Raw genomic sequence first — 13,444 nt, 5'->3', positions numbered from 1 at the left:
CCTTCGCCCAACATGGCGGTAGCACAGCCTCTTGCGCCCTTCCGAGCTAGGAGTGCAGAAAAAGGTGAAACTGCCATCAAAAGGAGAGGAGGAGTGAGTGAGTGAGTGAGTGAGTGAGTGAGACAGGGAGCATCCTAGAATGGTAGAGATGGAAGGGGAACCCAAGGGTCATCTAGTCCAACCCTCTGTAAAGAAGCTCAGAGTTACAAAACCCAGGTCTTCTTTGACAATTCTATGGGAGTTGAGAGTTTCTACATTCATCAGTGTGTTCATGTTTTTACCTTTTATTGAAAGCGGCCACAAGTGACTTGGGAAACACAGCCAGATGGGCGGAGTATAAATAATAAAATTATATTGCTCCTGCTGCTGTTCTTTTACTGTAACTCAAACCCAACCCTATCCCAAACCTTAATCCTAATGCTCACCCTAACTCAATCCTAACCCTCACCCTCACCCTAGTGCTCACTTAACTCTAACCCCAACACTAATGTTAACTCAAACCCAACCCTATCCTGAACCTTAACCCAAACTTAAACCTAAACCTAAACCTAATTTAATCCTAAACCTAAACCTAACCTTAACCCTAACTCTAATTTAAACATAACACTTGTCTTAACCCTAACCCTAATTGTAATCATTACTCTAATTCTGCCCCTAACCCTAACTCAAACCCAACCCTAACCCTAAAGGTGCAAGAAGTCTCTGTGGGTTAGTGGGTAAGGGGTAAGGGGTGTCCTAGGGTTTAGGAGTCAGGGTCAGGTTGGGGGTAGGGTTTAGGGTTATGGTATAAGGTTAGGATGGACTGGGACACGGATGGTGCTGTGGTCTATACCACAGAGCCTAGGGCTTGCCAATCAGAAGGTCTGTGGTTCAAATCCCCGCGACGGGGTGAGCTCCCATTGCTCGGTCCCTGCTCCTGCCAACCTAGCAGTTTGAAAGCACATCAAGTGCAAGTAGATAAATAGCAGGAGGGTAAACGGCGCTTCCATGTGCTGCTCTGGTTCGCCAGAAGCGGCTTAGTCATGCTGGTCACATGACCCGGAAGCTGTCTGCAGACAAACACTGGCTCCCTCAGCCAGGAAAGCAAGATGAGTGCCATAACCCCAGAGTCAGGGGCCAGGGCCACAGCAATATATCCTCCTATATGCTCAATTTGCAAACTGAATCAGGAACTCTGCATCTGCAGTTTGTGAAGGGATGAAAAAAGAAACCTGCACAGAACTATGCAGTTAAGGTCAACTGTTATCTGGCCCTCAGCTGACTATTGGTATGGGATAGAGCATCCCATTCTGGTCACTGAATGGGCAAAGTGCCCAACATTATGATAGGCTGCTTTGTGTGGAGGGAATTGGAGCTTAGATTTGTCATGGAACCCTTATCAGGGAAGGACCTTGAACTGGTCTGATTGAGTTTGGGATTTGACCAAATTTGGTATGCAGCTCTACTGCATACTGCTAGCTATATCTATATATTTGCACTTTCAAAGACTACAGGCTAACTGGCAATCTATACTTGGAACATTATCCTTTTTTAAAATTAAAACATATTTTTATTAAGTTTTACATAACAAATTTAAATTCAGACATTAAACATCCACATCATCATTTAGGATTCCCTGAATCCTTTGACTCCCCTCCACTCTTCCATGTTTACCATTATCAATCTTCTCCCCCCCCCCAGCTGCTTCCCTTATTTTATCTATTTTTAAAAATAAAAATAATCTATTTCCACCATAGTTTTTTGTACATTACAAGCATTTCTGAAATCCTGCCAAAGTTTTTAGTTGCTTACAGTTGCTTAGATACAATATAATTTTTTTCCATTCTTTCTTAAAATTACTCTCTTCCTGGTTTCTGATTTTCCCAGTCAATTTCGCCATTTTGGCGTAGTCTATCATCTTTATCAACAATTCATCTCTGCTCAGGACTTTATCTTCTTTCCAGTAGTATCCACGCTGCTGTCATCACGTACATACCGTAAATAGTCATTTCTGCTCCTTCGGAATTTCTGCACCTAAAATACCTCGTGTTATGTATTGAAGTTCTCACCCTGGCCACCAGGAGTATCGTGTATATAGTTTTCACTCAGGTCCACGTCAGTTACTTTAGGCGGGAAACCCTGGGTTGTTGTTGCTACAGTGTTGACAGCCGGCTTGCCTATACAAGCAGGCCGGCTGAGCTGTTTGCTGTTCAGTTCTGTTCCAGCTTACAAATAAAGAGCTGCTTTGGAGAAATTGCTGCGTCTGCTATGTCTCCCCACTATTAAACACCTAATAAAAGACTGGATTTTTCGCAAACGTTACTTTAAACATTTTTTTCAATTCATTATAGAAGAGTAGCCAGTAGGGACATGACACCTCATGATATAATTCCAAATTCGGCAGAGAGAAGCCACCTCTTTCTTTAGTATCTGTTAATAGTTTGTATTTAATCCTTGGTTTCTTCCCCTGCCAGATAATTTTAGATACATCTTTTTGCCACTGTTTGAAGCTCCACTGACCACAGGTATTGTTTGAAATAAAAATAAAATTCTTGGCAATACTGTACATTCATTTTCATAACTGAAATTCTTCCCCAAAGTGATAAATTCATCCTTCCCCAGACATCCGTAATTTCTTTATCTCTTTCCACATTGTTACATAGTTATCCTTAAAAATATTTCTATTCTTGACTGTTAGCCATACCTTCACCTTTCCCCTCAATTACCAATTGTATTGCTAGTTGTAGCTCTTTTTTATTTTGTTCTGTCGTATTTTTCACCAGTACTTTTGTTTTATTTTTATTTAACTTGAATCCTGCCACCTGTCCGAACTCAGATATTTTGTATATTTGGTATACTCGCCAACATGTTTCCTACAAGGTCATCTGCAAATGATCTCATTTTATATGCTTTGCACCCATCTGTTATACCTTTTATTTCTTCATCAGATCTTTTGTTCCTTGCCAGGGTCTCTAATACTAAAATAAACAATAACGGTGACAGGTGTCAACCCTATCTTGTCCCTTTTGTAATTTTACATTATCCTGTGCCTCATTACACCAATACATTGTAAAGGGACCCTGAACTTTTAAGTCCAGTCGCAGATGACTCTGGGGTTGTGGTGCTCATCTCGCTTTACTGGCCGAGGAAGCCGGCGTTTGTCCGCAGACTGCTTCTGGGTCATGTGGCCAGCATGACAAAGCCACTTCTGGCGAACCAGAGCGGCACACGGAAACACCGTTTACGTTTCCGCCAAAGTGGTATCTATTTATCCTCTTGCACTTTGATGTGCTTTCAAGCTGCTAGGTTGGCAGGAGCAATGGGAGCTCATCCCGTTGCGGGGATTTGAACCGCCGACCTTCTGATTGGCAAGCCCATGTCCCTCCCAGTTGTAAAAAGACACACTTTCTAAATGAAGACATGGCTTGCCCATTCTGGTTCTCACCATATATGTAAGCTTAACCAAGCATACTCTGTCCCAGATTCTAGCTTAAGCTTAACCAAGCATACTCTGTCCCAGATTCTAGCTGTCCCAGATTCTAGCATTCTCTCATAGCTGGTGTTTTCATCCCACCCACCTCCTACCTCCATGCTGTAGTTTTTAGAAATAATAGTTCCAGGAGCAGTTAAGAAGTGTTGCATTAATTTCCTGTCCTCTCTTAGTACAGTTTCTTTAACATATCTGAGTACCGTATTTTTCGCTCTATAACACGCACCCGACCATAACACACACGTAGTTTTTAGAGGAGGAAAATCCGTAGGCATGCCACCCGTAGGCATTTCCTCTATAACACACACAGACATTTCCCCTTACTTTTTAGGAGGAAAAAAGTGAGTGTTATGGTGCAAAAAATACAGTAGTTAAATTAGAGGATCCATGGACAAAAGTATACTTTGCCTATCTGATTAAATCATAGTTTGGTTTTGTCTTTTTTGTTTTGTTTTTTAAAAACTTCTTCTTGCCTCCTATCGGATTCAGCACCCTGTTTCTCAACTGCCCATGCCTTTCATGGCTAAGTGTCCCTGCTCTTTCCATCTCAATCCCTTGGCAAGTGGCTCCCAAGAAAAAAATGGCAGGAACAGAAGCAAGGATGGCACTGTCAGATAAAGAGTTGGGGGTTAGGGGTTGCAGTTGGGGCTGGGGTTGGGTTAGGGGTCAGGGGTCAGAGTCTAGGGTTGGGGTTTAGGGTCAAGGTCTTGGGTAGGGTTTTAGGGTTAGGTTAAGTGTAGGTGTAAGTGTTAAGGGTTGGGTTGGAGGTTAGAGGTCAGGGTAAGTATCAGAGTTTAGGGTAGGGGGTTTGGGTTAGGGTTATGGTTGGTTTAGGGTTAGGGTTAGGGGTCAGGGTCTAGGTTAGGGGTTTAGAGTTTAGGGTTGGGGTTCAGGGTTAGGGGTTAGGTTTAGGGTTGGGGGTCAGGATCAGAATCTAGGGTAGGGGTTTAGGGTTAAGGTTAAGGGTAAGAGTTGGGGTTAGGGTTTAGGGTTACGGCTAGAGTTAAGTGGTTATTGGTTGTGGGTTAGGTTGGGTTGTGGGTTAGGTTAGGGTAAAGGGTTTTGGGGTCAGGGTTTAGGGTTAGGGTTTATGATTTAGGGTTGGGTTATGGGTTAAGGGTTTTCGGTTAGGGTTTAGAGTTAGGGGTTAGAAGTTAGGGGTCAGTCAGAGTCTAGGGCAGGAGTTTAGGGTTAGGATTTTGGGCTAGGGTTAAGGGGTTAGTGTTTGAGGTTGTGGGTTGGGGTTACAACAGGGGTCGGCAACCTAAGGCAAGCAGCCCATGAGGGTTGTTTAACCGGCCCATGGACCCCCGCCGCCCCCTCGGGGACCCCCACCGCCCGCTTGGTTGCCATGGAGCAGAGTAGGGACGCTGGACAGCTTCCCATTGACTGCAGGAAGCTCCTGCAGGTGCCCGCCTCCTCCACACCGGAAGGAGTGCCGAAAATAGCGTTTGCACATGCCCCCCCCCCACATATACTCGGGCCCTACCGCGGCGTGTGGGACCGTGAACCGCCCCAAGCCACAAAAGTTTTGCCAACCCCTGGGTTACAACTTTACAAGTGGTTAGAGCAAGTGGCCGGGATGCAGTGCCTAGTGGTTAGAGTGAGTGGTTGGGGAGCATTGCCTAGTGGTTAGAGCGAGTGGCTGGGAAGCATTGCCTAGGGGTTAGAGTGAGTTGATGGGAAGCATCACCTAATGGTTAGAGTGAGTCGTTTGAAAGCATCAACTAGTTGTTAGAGTGAGTTGATGGGAAGCTTAGATTAGAGCGAGTGGCTCGGAAGCAAGCAGCAACTCCTCTGCTCCCAGTCAGTTAAAGGGTATTGCAAGGTGTCCTTCGTGGCATAACTTGCAACTGCAGGAGAGGTGTGGATCCCTCTCCTATACCTAAATATCCCTTAGGAGCCCTCTGCAGCGTCTGCAGCACGGAGGGTAGAAGAAGAATGGCAAAAGAGGGCAGAAATAGAATAGCCAGGATGGGGGAACTGCATGTGGAGAGGCTGCGGGTGCCTGGCAGCATCTCTATGGTGGAAAAGGGCGGCTATTGTTGCCGTCGCTATTTTGAATGAACAAAATAATACAGTATATGGAAGTGCCTCCATTTTTAAAGATGGCAGTTGTTGCCAGCGGCGCCATTTTGTGTCAGGGAAATAGATGCCGGAAGCGCCTCCATTTTGAAAGACGACAGCTATTGCAGACAGTGCCATTTTGCGTGAGTGATGTCTGAAGTGCCAGGCGGATTAGCTAACCCTTTCCTCTCCGAGTCGCTCGAGGGCTGTCTTCCCGTGTTTCCCGTTAGGGCATGGTGGATGCCCAGTCCCAAAAGGTACCGCTCAAAAGTGCCTGACGTGAACTGTGGTCCATTGTCGGAGACAAGGACATCAGGACACCCATGCGTCGCAAAGAGGCCTCACAGCACCCGGATGACCGCCTCGGTAGTGGTGGAGGGCATCAGGGCCACCTCCAGCCATTTGGAATAGGCGTCCACCACTACCATAAAGGTCCAGTTGCGAAAGGGGCCAGCCAGATTGATGTGCACCCTTTACCAGGTTGTCTTGGGCATTTCCCAGGTGTGTCCCTTAGCTGCCGGTGGCGCAGGCCTTGATTCTTGGCACGCTTGACAGGCGGAAACCCAGGCAGTGATGGCATCGTCCATGTTAGGCCACCAGACGTAACACCGAGCCAACGCCTTCATTTTGACGATTCCCGGGTGGCCAACGTGCAGAGCCTCCAGGACACGTTGACGGAGTCTTTGGGGAATCACGACACGGTCTCCAGACAGCAGACAGCCGCGATGAGCCGAGAGTTCATGTTGTCTGGTTGCGAATGGCTGGAATTCCAGGTCTTCCACAAATGCTGGAAGAGGGCAACGGCTGAGGGCGTCGGCATGGCCCATCGATTTCCCTGGGCGATGGATGAGCCGGTAGTGGTAGGCAGCCAGGAAAACAGTCCATCGCAGCATGCACGGCGAGAGGACCAGTGGAGTTGGACAATCACCGGCGAGGAGGCCCAGGAGTGGCTTGTGGTCAGTGATGAGGTCAAAAGTCCTGCCGTAGAGGTATTCATGGAACCTCTTCACTCCAGCCACAAGTGCCAGTGCCTCCTTGTTGAGCTGGCTGTAATTCCGTTCAGTCAGAGATAGCGTCCTTGAAAAGTAGGCGAGCGGTGCTTCTCTTCTGTCTGGAAAACGGTGACTAAGGACAGCGCCGATGCCAAAAGGTGAGGTGTCGCAGGCAAGGACCAGCGGCCTGGCTTCATTGTACTGTACCAGCACACTGTCCGATGAAAGGAGAGCCTTGACCGCGTTGAAGGCCGCCGTCTCCCGATGACCCCAGGACCAAGGTGTCTTTGTGCTGAGGAGTCGGTGAAGAGGCTCAGCCACCATGGCTTTGTGGGGCAGGAACATGTTATAAAAGTTCAGCAATCCCAGGAACGCCTGCAACTCCGTCTTGTTCTTTGGGATGGGGGCCTGCTGGATAACCCAGATCTTGGATGTGGTAGGGTGAAGGCCGGAGGCGTCGATAAGATAGCCCAGGAACTCCACCTGTGGAACGGCGATCTGGCACTTCTCCCTCTTTACCTTGAGCCCAGCCTCCTGGAACCTGGTCAGCACGGTGCGGAGGCGCTCGAACAGCTGCTGGTGTGAGTCTGCAGACACAAAGGCATCATCAAAATATGGTACCATGCCAGAAAGCCCTTACAGGGAGACGCTCCATAAGGCTTTGGAAGATGCCAGGAGCCACACTCTCCCCAAACTGCAACTGGCAGCAACGGAATGCCCCTCGGTGGGTGACGATCGTCTGGGCTTCAGCAGTGGCATCATCAACGGTCAATTGTTGATAGGCTTGGGCAAGGTCCAGCTTAGCAAAGACCTTACCCTCACCCAGGGAATGCAGCAGGTGTTGGACAACAGGAACCGGATAAGCGTGCTGCTGAAGTGCCCTGTTGATTGTGCACTTGTAGTCAGCCCAGATTCTCACCGACCCGTCTGGCTTGACAGGCGTGACGATGGGGGTTTCCCACTTGGCGTGGTCAACTGGCTCCAAAACTCCTTGGGTGATCAGCTTGTCCAGTTGTTCATCCACCTTAACCTTGAGAGCAAAGGGAACCCGGCATGGCTTTAGCTTGATGGGGGCAACTTGTGGATTAAGGCTAAAGGAGATGGGCGTACCTGTATATTGCCCCAAAGTGCCATCAAAAATCTCAGCAAAGTCTTTGACCAGACCCTCAGTCTCTGCGTTAGAGATGCAGTTGATGCCGGTGACTTCCAGGCCAAGGGCATCAAACCAGTCTAGCCCTAGGAGGCTTGGCCGCTGACCTTCGACCACCACCAGTCGGAGCAGGCCTGAAAAATCCTTGAAGGCGATCCGGAACCGGCCAACGCCTACCACGGGAATGTCGTTTCCCTGGTCGTTTCTCAGGTGTATGCGGTGAGAGTCGAGTTGCCTTTTGGACACTCTGGGTACCAGTCTTTTGATGGTGCTCCAAGACATGATGGACAGGGCAGACCCGGTGTCCCTTCAATGAGCACCGTGACGTTCAGCTTGCGTCGTGTAGGCGAGTCAGTTTGGCCAATCGTGCTTCCAGACGGGCAGCGGCAGTTGGTGAGAGCGAAACAGCTTTCCTTGGCTGACTGGAGTGAAGACTTGGACTTGCGAGTCAGTGAAAGGGGGGTGTCAGATGGAGCCGATCGGCAGACCTTAGCGATGTGGTCCCTTCTGGAACACTCCGACAGATGGCATCTCTGAATCGACACTTAGCACGGGAATGGTTGCCTCCGCAGCCGGCACATTCCGATTGGCCCTTGGACTTCTTTTAGAACTTTCTGCACTCCCGCTTTGTCTGGTGCACATCATCGTCTTCACTGGAGGATGCCTCATCACTGCTGGCCTCTTCGTGATGCACTGGAACTGGCTTCCTAGCAAGACGCAGGCTGCTGGCCTTGCGGATCTCCTGCTGGCCAAGACAAGGCTGCTGGCCTTGCAGATCTCCTGGGCAGAGCGTTCGGCAGCTTCCGAGGCCATGGCCTCCTCAGTGGCTTTCTGCAGCGTGAGGTCTGGCTTGGCGAGGAGACGCCGTTGCAGACGGATGTCCTGGACCCCACAGACGATTCGATCCATTAGGGCATCATCTAAGTCTCAGAACACAGTGCTCTAGCCAGAACAGTCAGCTCTGAATTGGTTCTGTTCAGTGATTTTGCTCAGTGATTTTGCTCAGTGATTCAGCTCATTTCAGAGGGTGGCCGCATCTGGCTGTGCTCTGATATCCATCGATCCCATCCTCATCACCAGTGTTACGTTGTGGGCGAACATATCAGACGACACAGCGATTCTTCAAGCAGCTCTTGTTTATTCAGAGGCAGAACAGAACTGAACTGAAGAGCTCAGTCAGCCTGCTTATATAGAGCTCCAGAACAATGTATCTGTAGCAACTTTCTAAAACTATCCAATCACTGAACGTCACTTTCGATCCTTCATTTGCACACAAACTATCCAATCACTGAATGTCACTTTCGATCCTTCATTTGCATAACTATGAATGGATAACTATGGATGAAGTATCCCCCTGCTGGCCCAGGGTGAGAACTTCAGTATATAACAGTTCCCCCAGCAACATTACTCACAGTTTGCTCTGTTTCAGCGCTAGGAATGAGGGTGTTGGCTTTCTGCTGCTTCTCTGCGTTGGAGGAATTGTGAGTCCCAATTACGCTGTTTTGGGTCAATGCATCATTTTTTCCTTCTAGCAGGCATAATTAGCAGCGGGGTGAGCTCCCGTTGCTCAGTCCCTGCTCCTGCCAACCTAGCAGTTCGAAAGCATGTCAAAGTGCAAGTAGATAAATAGGTACCGCTCCGGCGGGAAGGTAAACGGCGTTTCCGTGCGCTGCTCTAGTTTGCCAGATGCGGCTTAGTCATGCTGGCCACATGACCCGGAAGCTGTACACTGGCTCCATCGGCCAATAAAGCCAGATGAGCGCGCAATCTCAGTTGGCCACAACTGGACCTAATGGTCAGGGGTCCCTTTACCTTTTGTCAGATCAAGGCCAGGTCTTATATTCAATGGATGAAAGCTGTGCGTTAGTTGGAAAGACTGCAATCTATCTTCTTTAGCGTTCCTTGTTACGCTAAATCGAGTTGAGCCATAAAACAGTAGATAATAAAACAGTAAAACAATAAACCATTAGGCTAAAAGCAAAGGAAACAAAATGACAACTAAAAATATAAACATAGGGTCAGAAGATGGCTAAAACCTAATTAAAAGCTGAATTGAAGACGGGAGGTTCTGGCTAGGCTGCTACCTCCGTCGCCATTTTGGCTCACAAATGTTTGTTTGCAGCTGCTGCTGTTGTTTTTATTGTTGGTTGCTGCTGTGCACATGTCCTAGGGGTCCTAGGAGGCCATTTTGGATGAAGACAGAGTGACCAGAAAAAGGCGCTACCAGAGGAGAGGCAAACGAAGACATGCCACCACCGCCATATTGGTTGAGGGCAGTTGGGCCTAGCCTGGCCATTTTGTGGCGCTGGTCTCCCTTCGTGAGGTGGGCGCCTCATCTCTTAAGGGGTCCCAGGAGAAGTTGGGGGTCCCTGCGGAAAAGGAAGGGTGGAGGGAACCCTCAGGGAGGAGTTCCAACAGTGCCTTAGGTGCCTTGGCCTTTCTCTGGTTTGTTGTTCTGTTTGTTGGGCCTTGGTCTTTCTCTAGTTTGTTGTTGCTGCTGCTGTTATCATCATTATCCTCAGTATTATCCTTATTCTCCTCTTCCTTGCAGCATTTCCCTGAGCACTGTTTCTAAGCTCCTTCAGGAGCAGCCCAGGTAGACTGCCACTGGCACGGGAGGCTCCACCTGGGAGAAGAAGCGCCTAGGAGGCCAGGGTAGCCCCACTCCTGTTCCCCTGGGCGTCTTTTGGGGTACAGGAGCCAAAGTCCTGGTTTCTGCCTCCGCCCTGCCAGCCTTTGGCCCTCCTCACCCTGCCGGCTTGCAGATAAGGTGGGGGCGAAGGCCTGCTGGGTGCTGCTGTGAGGACGGCACGCCTGAGGGTGCTGTGGGGTGCCCTGCTGGGCTGGGGTGAGCCAGTGGGTGATGGGAGAGGGGGGGCTGTGAATCCCATCCCTCTCTCTCTGTTTTTTATCTTTCTCTCTCCTCCCTCTCTCATTTCCCAAAGAAGTCCTGGGAATTATAGCTCTGAGCTTCCTTGCAGTGGGTTGGACTAGATGCCCCTTGATGCCCCTTCCATGTCTCCCATGCTCCCTGTCTCTCTCACTCTTACTCTCCTTTTAATGGCACTTCCTCCGTTTTTTCCCTAGCTGGGCCTCCATTTCTTAGGAACCCAAGTGCTGGTGCCTGCAACTTTGCCTGCGACCGCTGGGATTGCTCTAATGAGATCCATTGACACCAGTTTTGGTGTCACCAAAGGAATCAGGGAGATGTGCTTCAATTCCCCTCGCAGATAGTATTTAACCCATCACGGCATCTCTCAAAGCACCCTGGGAGTGGGGGGAGAGAATATTCTGCACAACCTTTCCCAAGGGCACTCTGGGAGTTATAGCTCTGAGAGGGTCTCTTTGGGAAACAGAACAAACTACAGTTCCCACAATGTCCCCCAAAGCACCCTGGGAACTATTGCTTGCTCTGGGTGTTGAGGGTTGTGAATCCCTTGACAGATCTAGTTCCCAAGCCCATTTCTCTTCCTAGGGAACTGGGAACTGTAGTTCATGGGAGGAACAACACTTGGTGCCCTGAAATCTGGGAACTGTAGCTTGCTCAGGGCGCCTGATTCCTTCTTCTAGGCTACTGGAATAGGCTGGCACAGCCGAGTGTTGCTTTGGCCTGTGACTCTGAAGGCACCGCCTGCAGCTGGGAGGACGTCAGCATGTCTGGGTACTGGTGGCGCCCAGGGTGGGGCGGAGGCTGGGTGCGCGGCCCCAACTCCCCCTTCAACCACACGCTGGGCACCGACCAGGGTAAACTTGCTTCATTTGAAAGGCAGGGAAGCATTGCTTAGCAGTTAGAGCACCCCTTTGACCTGGCACCCCCAACCAGGCTGGTACATGAGCACCTCGGAGCAGCGAACCAAGCCGCCTGACTCCACTCCCTGACCGTGAGTGACGCAGCCACAGCCTGTGAACTCTGCACCTGGTACAGTATGACTGAGAAAGGTAAGCTTGGGGCACTGGTCGGAAAACCAACAGGCGCAGAGCCATGTACTTGGCCTTTTTCCCTGTGTGGAGGAAATGCCACCAGGCACAGTTGTCATAATTCCGTATTGATATCACATATTACATTTCTAAGCTGCAGGACATATCGTGGTGATATCATATAATTATTATGTGTTGATTTCCAGACCACTGACCCGCCTGGTAGGGCCAGCATAATGAAATACCATTCTTATCATGAAATTTACTGATGCCCTGCTTCCCGTCCCCCTTTGGGATTCCTGGCAGCTGACCGATAAAAATGAGAGCGGTTGAGGCTAGATGTCGTTCTGCAATTCTCGCAGGGGTCAGGCTAGATGACCCCCCGCGTCCCATCTCCTCTGTTTATATATCTATGGTTCCCACCTGCAGGGGTCAGGCTAGATGACCCCTGGTTCCTCACCCCTCCGCCCTTCCTGTGCAGGACTCAACGGGAGCTTCCCTGTGGAGCTGAGCCACGGCGACCACATTGTCCCCTGTGACGAAGCCCTGCCTCATCCTCAGGCACCTGGCGCCCCCTGCTGGCCTACACCGGAAGAGTCCACAGTGCTTTCCAGGTAGGTCTTGGGCTCCTCGCCCTCCCCGGCCGGCTCCTTATCTGGAGCATGTCAAGAGCGCAGGTGACCTTCTCCTCGGTGAGTGTGGCACTGGACAACGTGTAGTTCATGAACTGTGGCCCCCAAAGTAAAGCTTTATTTTCCGCCTCCCCAAAACCTGGCCAACCAGATAGATTGCTTGGAGGCATCTCATTAACCGTTCCAACATTTCCAAGTCCCCGGAGCTGCACCCCAGGCAAGCCATGCCTGCCAAGCAGCTGCGTGGCCCCTGCCCACACCGAGGACTGTGGCGACAGTGGAGATGAACGGGGTTGCGGTGACCGGTCAAGGGGGCATTCGAGGCCAGGGGAACATTGACACCACCGGAAGGGAGGGGGTTACCAGGAAACCTCCCAACCAGGCCAAAGCATTTGAGGAGGGTGCAGAGTATGCTAGCTGAAATGGGGCTTACCCTGGGGGAAATCCTGAGCGCAAGTTGCAAGTTGGTGGCCACCACTGCCTTTTATGGCACAGAGTTCCATAATGTGCGCTTTGTAGAGAAGTACTTCCTTTCTTTGATGTGTCCTGAATCTTCCAGCGTCCAGCTCCATGTGTTCTACCGTTATGAGAGGGAGAAAAACTTTCCTCTACCTGCTTTCTCCAGGCCATGTCTCATTGGCCTGGAGAAATCACATCTTTGCACAATTTAATGCACAAACAGTCAAAGAACAAATAGGAAATAGGAACAAATAGGAAAACATCCCTCATTTGTGTTGTTGGGATAAATTTATTTAACACTCTGACGAACTCACCTGCCAAAACACAGGACAATATCAACAATCCAGCACAGAAAATTTTACCCATGGTGTTTTGTTTTTCCAGAATCAGCTAAAACAGAAGGAGAGGTCACCCATTACCTGTAAGGGAGCAAATATTCCTTTGAGAAGATTGACAGACATAGAGTCAGAACGGTTTCAGAGAGAAACAGAACTAACTATGGTTAAAAAGGTAAAGTACCTAGGGGTAAACATAACACAAAAAACCTGAGTCTATTCAAGGATAACTATGAAAAATGTTGGTCTGAAATTAAGAGAGACTTGGATAGTTGGACAAAATTGAAGCTTTCTTTGTTAGGCCGAATTGCTGCTATTAAGATGAATGTATTGCCAAAAATGTTGTTTTTGTTTCAAACATTACAGATTGTGGACAAAACGGAGTGCTTCCAGAAGTGGCAGAAAGATATATCTAAATTTGT

At 49.3% G+C, this 13,444-nt stretch overlaps 1 long non-coding RNA gene across 2 annotated transcripts in view; it reads left to right on the top strand.

Moving 5' to 3' along the window:
• LOC309333255 overlaps positions 1–11,627 on the top strand; it is a 191,258-nt gene extending 179,631 nt beyond the window's left edge. For both annotated transcript variants that reach the window (XR_014152418.1, XR_014152419.1), the window contains exon 2: positions 11,249–11,627. This is a non-coding gene — a long non-coding RNA (uncharacterized lncRNA). The remainder of the gene's footprint in view (positions 1–11,248) is intronic.
• The last annotated feature ends 1,817 nt before the right edge of the window (positions 11,628–13,444 follow it).

Source organism: Podarcis erhardii (genome assembly GCF_964252035.2).
Source record: "Podarcis erhardii genome assembly, chromosome: W".
NCBI lineage: Eukaryota > Metazoa > Chordata > Lepidosauria > Squamata > Lacertidae > Podarcis > Podarcis erhardii.
Note: the sequence above shows the minus strand (reverse complement) of the source record. Positions and strands in the feature narration are given on the sequence as shown.